This window comes from Oncorhynchus gorbuscha, linkage group LG26 (assembly GCF_021184085.1).
Source record: "Oncorhynchus gorbuscha isolate QuinsamMale2020 ecotype Even-year linkage group LG26, OgorEven_v1.0, whole genome shotgun sequence".
In the NCBI taxonomy this organism is placed as follows: domain Eukaryota; kingdom Metazoa; phylum Chordata; class Actinopteri; order Salmoniformes; family Salmonidae; genus Oncorhynchus; species Oncorhynchus gorbuscha.
The window spans coordinates 27,098,362-27,105,861 of NC_060198.1; the positions used below are offsets into that span (position 1 = coordinate 27,098,362).

General features: G+C 41.6%; 1 protein-coding gene across 2 annotated transcripts in view; it reads right to left on the reverse strand.

Moving 5' to 3' along the window:
- LOC124015440 (protein phosphatase 1 regulatory subunit 1B-like) overlaps positions 1–7,500 on the reverse strand; it is a 37,738-nt gene that overhangs the window by 8,530 nt on the left and 21,708 nt on the right. The gene's annotated exons all lie outside the window — the stretch shown is intronic.

Sequence of the window (7,500 nt, forward strand, 5' to 3'; positions counted from 1 at the left end):
AGGGCCCTGCATACCTACAGTACATGCAAGTGTACTGTATTACATGTGTGCGTTGATGCAATCTCCAGTTAATGTGTGCATGGTATGGGGACTGTATACCTTTCCCCGTCACAGACTTGAGGGATATGGAGGGGGGAGATTGGCGGAATCTAACCCCAGCATCAGGTTAGTATTACTGCCCTCCTCTCTCCTCCTCTCTCCCCTCCTCTCTCCAGCCTCTCTAGACCAGTGGCAGGCAGCCTGGAGCTCACTCCCCTTGGGCTTCCTGTTTACTATATATACTGTAGTACACGCGCTCTGTTCCAATGGGTAACCTGCTACCCACTCTAACTAGGTGCTCACAGTATGCGACAGACGGGTTCATTCATTTGACAATGGAAGGAATGCAGAGAGAGGGTCAAGGAGAATGGTTTATGGGGCCTTCTGTTCTGTAGTTTTAATTCCAGGGACCCCACTGTGAGGGTTTGGCAACAAGCACACAGTCTCCAACAGTGTAAATAGATCAAGCATAAAACAGTTTGCATACTAGGTGTGGTAAGTTGTTTTGGATACATGCATTCAGGTGAGATGAATAGTGCAGTACAATATGGATGGAAGCCTGGAAAGTCAAACAAAAAGGTCTCCTCACTGGGCACACAATTGGGTAATATTTAGTAAGTTGATCAACGAGAGTCCAACCTATTTTCCCCCATTCAAAAAAACAGCCAAAGCTTTGTTGAATTCCCAATGTGTTGCCAATATTATTTTTAACCATCTAAACAGGGGTTGTCAAATTGGGGTCCACCTCCAGATCTACATTTTTGTTTTTAAATATACTTTTTTTAATAGACATTTTTTGGGGTAATATTACTCTCAACAGATTAAAAGACTTTTGGCCAAGTAGCTGTGGAATAAGTTAATAGTGTGTAAAAACAATACACTGTAAAATTATTCATTTACAATCAAATCAAATCCAATTTCAGATGCATCGTAAACAACAGGTGTAGACTAACTGTGAAATGCTTACAATGTATGTTCTTAATCCTGGGCAACACGAGCCTGGGAGGCTCACAGGGATATTGGTATCTACAGTACTCCACCAATTATACATTTTTCTATGTTTTTTTATTTTACATAAATGCACTGTAATGTAAGCTTTAAAATGGCAAAGTTTTCTCCCAGTGTTGAATGGCAGTATATCAGCTTCAAAGCAGCAACAGTAAAAACATATTTCTTTCCCCATGACAAAATGTGTAGAATTACAGGAAATTTGATTGAAAACTGCTAAATGTTCTCTCTGATGCCAGGAGGCCTTTAAATGTTCTCTCTGATGCCAGGAGGCCTTTACATGTTCTCTCTGATGCCAGGAGGCCTTTAAATGTTCCCTCTGATGCCAGGAGGCCTTTACATGTTCTCTCTGATGCCAGGAGGCCTTTACATGTTCTGTCTGATGCCAGGAGGCCTTTAAATGTTCTATCTGATGCCAGGAGGCCTTTAAATGTTCTCTCTGATGCCAGGAGGCCTTTACATGCTCTCTCTGATGCCAGGAGGCCTTTAAATGTTCTCTCTGATGCCAGGAGGCCTTTACATGTTCTCTCTGATGCCAGGAGGCCTTTACATGTTCTCTCTGATGCCAGGAGGCCTTTAAATGTTCTCTCTGATGCCAGGAGGCCTTTAAATGTTCTATCTGATGCCAGGAGGCCTTTAAATGTTCTCTCTGATGCCAGGAGGCCTTTAAATGTTCTCTCTGATGCCAGGAGGCCTTTAAATGTTCTCTCTGATGCCAGGAGGCCTTTACATGTTCTCTCTGATGCCAGGAGGCCTTTAAATGTTCTCTCTGATGCCAGGAGGCCTTTAAATGTTCTCTCTGATGCCAGGAGGCCTTTAAATGTTCTCTCTGATGCCAGGAGGCATTTAAATGTTCTCTCTGATGCCAGGAGGCCTTTAAATGTTCTCTCTGATGCCAGGAGGCCTTTAAATGTTCTCTCTGATGCCACGAGGCCTTTACATGTTCTCTCTGATGCCAGGAGGCCTTTAAATGTTCCCTCTGATGCCAGGAGGCCTTTACATGTTCTCTCTGATGCCAGGAGGCCTTTACATGTTCTCTCTGATGCCAGGAGGCCTTTACATGTTCAGTCTGATGCCAGGAGGCCTTTAAATGTTCTCTCTGATGCCAGGAGGCCTTTAAATGTTCTCTCTGATGCCAGGAGGCCTTTACATGCTCTCTCTGATGCCAGGAGGCCTTTAAATGTTCTCTCTGATGCCAGGAGGCCTTTACATGTTCTCTCTGATGCCAGGAGGCCTTTCAATGTTCTCTCTGATGCCAGGAGGCCTTTAAATGTTCTCTCTGATGCCAGGAGGCCTTTAAATGTTCTCTCTGATGCCAGGAGGCCTTTAAATGTTCTCTCTGATGCCAGGAGGCCTTTAAATGTTCTCTCTGATGCCAGGAGGCCTTTAAATGTTCTCTCTGATGCCAGGAGTTCCTTTGCCAAATGTTGTTCTCTCTGATGCCAGGAGGCCTTTACATATTCTCTCTGATGCCAGGAGGCCTTTAAATGTTCTCTCTGATGCCAGGAGGCCTTTAAATGTTCTCTCTGATGCCAGGAGGCCTTTAAATGTTCTCTCTGATGCCAGGAGGCCTTTACATGTTCTCTCTGATGCCAGGAGGCCTTTAAATGTTCTCTCTGATGCCAGGAGGCATTTAAATGTTCTCTCTGATGCCAGGAGGCCTTTAAATGTTCTCTCTGATGCCAGGAGGCCTTTAAATGTTCTCTCTGATGCCAGGAGGCCTTTAAATGTTCTATCTGATGCCAGGAGGCCTTTAAATGTTCTTTCCCCGGGCCCGAAACTTCATCCAAGCCACGTACTGCAGATGTCATAGTAAGTAACTCCTTGTAGGCTATTGTTAAAGCACTCGAGTTGTGTTCTGATTATGAATGGGTCTCTGATGAATTTGCTAACACAAAAGGGGTCCCCGGCCCCAAAAGGTTTGAGAACCCCTGATCTAAAATTCCAACCAAATTCCAATGAAAAGATCAATGCCTGATATTTGGTTTAGTTGTCACTTCAATGTGTTATCACTGCGCTTTCAACTATTTCAAAGCACATACAAGTTCAAATGGGAATACAATGTCAGATGTTTTGTTTATTTCTACTTAAAGTACTTCATACTTTATTTATACTTAACTTAATGTGGTATCACTGTGTTTGATCAAGCAACATGTTCAAATGAGCTGGATTGCAGTTAGTTGAGATTACATTAAAGTACATGGTGCAAGGGATCAATGCTGTTTTAGATTCTATGCAGATTATTATAGCAATTGTGAACATTTCCACAGACCTGCTATCCTGAACATGCACGCTTTCTATGATTACATAATAAGACATTTATTGTTACAGTAACCTCAAAATGTGGCCATGGATGTGTTACTCATTTTAACGTTGAATGAATATTCCTATATTAGTTCGTAAAATAGCCTTCACATTAGGCTATTTGCTGTCTTACAAAAGTAATATTGAATTGTGTTTTGTTGACAACGCAACCTAATATAAACGTTTTAAGGGGATGTATCTTCTGCATGGATAGCCCCATTGGTGCCACTGAGCCTGGCTTTAATTCCAACTTGTCTATAAATTCATTAACAATTGATATGTTGGATTTCTGTGTTCATTTCAACCAAAAATCTAAATACAGTTGAATCTCAATTCTTTAACTTGTATTGTCTTGGTTGAATGGAGAAGTGAATCCCACATATTTATTATTAGCTCGTAGATTCAATTTGAAATCAACCAAAGCTTGAAACCCAATGCCCACAGTTGAAGTTTCAGAAGTTTCACATACACCGTAGCCAAATACATTTCAACTCAGCTTTTCACTATTCCTGACATTTCATCCTAGTAGACATTCCTGGTCTTAGGTCAAGTTAGGATCACCATTTATTTTAAGAATGTGAAATGTCAGAATAGTAGTAGAGATAATGATTTATTTCAAATTTGATTTATTTCATCACATTCCCAGTGGGTCAGAAGTTTACATACACTCAATTAGTATTTGGTAGCATTTCCTTTAAATTGTTGAACTTGGGTCAAACGTTTCGGGTAGCCTTCCACAAGCTTCCCACAATAAGTTGGATGAATTTTGGCCCATTCCTCCTGACAGAGCTGGTGTAACTGAGTCAGATTTGTAGGCCTCCTTGCTTGCACATGCTTTTTCCAGTTCTGCCCACAAATGTTCTATAGGATTGAGGTCAGGGCTTTGTGATGACTACTCTAATACCTTGACTTTGTTGTCCCTAAGCCATTGTCCATTTGGAAGACCCATTTGTGACCAAGCTTTAACTTCCTGACTGATGTCTTGAGATGTTGCTTCAATATATCCACATAATTTCTCTCCCTCATGATGCCATCAATCTTGTGAAGTGCACCAGTCCCTCCTGCAGCAAAACACCCCCACAACATGATGCTGCCACCCCTGTGCTTCAAGGGTTGGGATGGTGTTCTTTGGCTTGCAAGCCTCCCCCTTTTTCCTCCAAACATAACGATGGGCATTATGGCCAAACAGTTCTATTTTTGTTTCATCAGACCAGAGGACATTTCTCCAAAAAGTACGATCTTCGTCCCCATGTGCTGTTGCAAACCATAGTCTGGCTTTTTTATGGCGGTTTTGGAGCAGTGGCTTCTTCCATGCTGAGTGGCCTTTCAGGTTATGTCGATATAGGACTCGTTTTACTGTGGATATAGATACTTTTGTACCTGTTTCCTCCAGCATCTTCACACGGTCCTTTGCTGTTGTTCTGGGATTGAGTTGCACTTTTCGCACCAAGTACATTCATCTCTAGGAGACAGAACGTGTCTCCTTCCTGAGCGGTATGACAGCTGCGTGGTCCCATGGTGTTTATACTTGTGTATTATTGTTTGTACAGATGAACGTGGTACCTTCAGGCGTTTGAAAATTTCTCCCAAGGATGAACAATAATTTTGTTTCTTTAGATTATCCCATGATGTCAAGCAAAGAGGCACTGAGTTTGAAGGTAGGCCTTGAAATACATCCACAGGTACACCTCCAATTGACTCAAATGATGTCAATTAGCCTATCAAAAGCTTCTACAGCCATGACATCATTTTCTGGAATTTTCAAAGCTGTTTAAAGGCAGTCAATTTAGTGTATGTACACTTCTGACCCACTGGAATTGTGATACAGTGAATTATAAGTGAAATAATCTGTCTGTAAACAATTGTTGGAAAAATGACTTGTGTCATGCACAAAGTAGATGTCCTTACCAACTTGCCAAAACTATAGTTTTGCGAAAACTATAGAAATTTGTGGAGTGGTTGAAAAACAAGTTTTAAGTGTATGTAAACTTCTGTCTTCAACTGTATATGTATTGTCTATTTTTAGTTGGATCCTGGGCTGAATTGAAACTATAGCTGTTAATTACTTCCCAAATGCTATATAGGCCTAAATAGTATAATATTGATGATATATGATTGATAATTAATTTGCTCTGTTGAAACTACCCTTAGAATAACTTAGTAGCAACAGTGAATCTATGTGGAGATTACTCAATAATAGTTCTCACCATAGAACATTGGTAATAGTCAGTGACAAGTATTAAAACTAAGCAGTGCTGAGCTTGGTTAAAACTCTGGATGGGAGACCTACAAGGTAGATCAAATCAAATTTGATTGGTCACATACAGTGGGGAGAACAATTATTTGATGCACTGCCAATTTTGCAGGTTTTTCTACTTACAAAGCATGTAGAGTTCTGTCATTTTTATCATAGCTACACTTCAACTGTGAGAGACGGAATCTAAAACAATAATCCAGGAAATCACATTGTATGATTTTTAAGTAATTCATTTGCATTTTATTGCATGACATAAGTATTAAATACATCACAAAAGCAGAACTTAATATTTGGTACAGAAACCTTTGTTTGCAATTACAGAGTTTCCTGTAGTTCTTGACCAGGTTTGCACACACTGCAGGAGGGATTTTGGCCCACTCCTCCATACAGACCTTCTCCAGATCCTTCAGGTTTCGGGGCTGTCGCTGGGCAATACATACTTTCAGCTCCCTCCAAAGATTTTCTATTTGGTTCAGGTCTGGAGACTGGCTAGGCCACTCCAGGACCTTGAGATGCTTCTTACGGAGCCACTCCTTAGTTGCCCTGGCTCTGTCTTTCGGGTCGTTGTCATGCTGGAAGTTCCAGCCACGACCCATCTTCAATGCTCTTACTGAATGAAGGAGGTTGTTGGCCAAGATCTTGCGATACATGGCCCCATCCATCCTCCCCTCAATACGGTGCAGTCGTCCTGTCCCCTTTGCAGAAAAGCATCCCCAAAGAATGATGTTTCCACCTCCATGCTTCACGGTTGGAATGGTGTTTTTGGGCTTGTACTCATCCTTCTTCTTCCTCCAAACACGGCGAGTGGAGTTTAGACCAAAAAGCTCTATTGTTGTCTCATCAGATCACATGACATTCTCCCATTCCTCTTCTGGATCATTCAGATGGTCATTGGCAAACTTCAGACGGGCCTGGACATGCGCTGGCTTCAGCAGGGAGACCTTGCGTGCGCTGCAGGACTTTAATCCATGACGGCGTAGTGTGTTACTAATGGTTTTCTTTGAGACTGTGGTCCCAGCTCTCTTCAGGTCATTGACCAGGTCCTGCCGTGTAGTTCTGGGCTGATCCCTCACCTTCCTCATGATCATTGATGCCCCACAAGGTGAGATCTTGCATGGAGCCCCAGACCGAGGGTGATTGACCATCATCTTGAAATTCTTCCATTTTCTAATAATTGCGACAACAGTTGTTGCCTTCTCACCAAGCTGCTTGCCTATTGTCCTGTAGCCCATCCCAGCCTTGTGCAGGTCTACAATTTTATTCCTGATGTCCTCACATAGCTCTCTGGTCTTGGCCATTGTGGAGAGGTTGGAGTCTGTTTGATTGAGTGTGTGGACAGATGTCTTTTTTACAGGTAACGAGTTCAAACAGGTGCAGTTACTACAGGTAATGAGTGGAGAACAGGAGGTCTTCTTAAAAAAAACTAACAGGTCTGTGAGCACCGGAATTCTTACTGGTTGGTAGGTGATCAAACACTTATGTCATGCAATAAAATGCAAATAAAATACTTAAAAATCATACAATGTGATTTTCTGGATTTTCGTTTTTAGATTCCGTCTCTCATGGTTGAAGTGTACCCATGATAAAAATTACAGACCTCTACATGCTTTGTAAGTAGGAAAACCTGCAAAATCATCAGTGTATCAAATACTTGTTCTCCCCACTGTACAAATGTTTAGCAGGTGTTATTGCGGGTGTAGTGAAACGCTTGTGTTTCCAGCTCCAACAGTGCAGCAATATCTTACAAGTAATATCTAACAATTTCCCAACAATACATACCAATCTAAAGTAAAAATGGAATTAAGAATATATAAATATTTGGACGAGCAATGTCAGAGCAGCACAGACTAAGATACAGTAGAATAGAATACAGTATATACATATGAGATGAG